Genomic DNA, 939 nt, shown 5'->3' on the forward strand with positions numbered 1-939 from the left:
TATATATATATATATATATATATCCTGCCTATACTAGTATCATATGATCTGAAATATAATCCAACCCCACTTAAATTTAACCCAGATATTTTGTCTTGAATCTTTTATACATGAAGATGCTGTGCATGTATATATATATAGTGAAGCAGAGGCTGAAAAGCTTGTGGCTTTGTGTAGAATGAAATACAGGATGAGGACCAGTTAATTATGATTTTATTCAACATATTCCCCCCTCTCAGATTCACACACTTATTGCAACGGCGCTTCAGTTTTTCTAAGCCCTGTAAAAGAACTCAAAAGGCTGGGCCTCCAACCAGGCCTTTCACAATACTCTTCTCAGCATCCCCTCATTTACATAAATGTATGCAGTTTCAAATTTTGACACAAGGCCAGCAGTTTAGAAGGAAGGCCCTCGTTAATTACATCAGCCGCAGACCTCAGCTGGTACTTTATTTCATCGACCCCAAAAGGATGAAAGGCAAAGTCAACCTTGGTGGAATTTGAACCTGGAGCGTATCAACAGAGGAAAAGCTTCTAAGCATTTTGCTTGACATTCAAATCACTCTGCAAGTCCTACAACTTATTAATAACGATGGCAGAATCGTTAGCACGCCGGGCGAAATGCTTAGCGGTATTTCGTCTGTCTTTAGGTTCTGAGTTCAGATCCTGCCGAGGTCAACTGTGCGCAATTTGAACTCAGAATGTAAAATCAAACAGAAACCACTCAGCATTTTTTTCCTAGTGAGCTAATGATTCTGCCAGCTCACCACCACCTGAATAATAATAATAATAATAGTAATAGTAATAATAATAATAATAATTATAATAATAAAATAACAAGAAAGAAGTGAAAAAAAAAAAAAAGAATTGAATGTGAAAGGAAGAGATGGACGAACAAGACTGAAGTTCAAATGTGAATACAAAGTTGGGGGGGAGGGG

Source organism: Octopus bimaculoides, unplaced genomic scaffold (genome assembly GCF_001194135.2).
Source record: "Octopus bimaculoides isolate UCB-OBI-ISO-001 unplaced genomic scaffold, ASM119413v2 Scaffold_110310, whole genome shotgun sequence".
Lineage (NCBI taxonomy): Eukaryota > Metazoa > Mollusca > Cephalopoda > Octopoda > Octopodidae > Octopus > Octopus bimaculoides.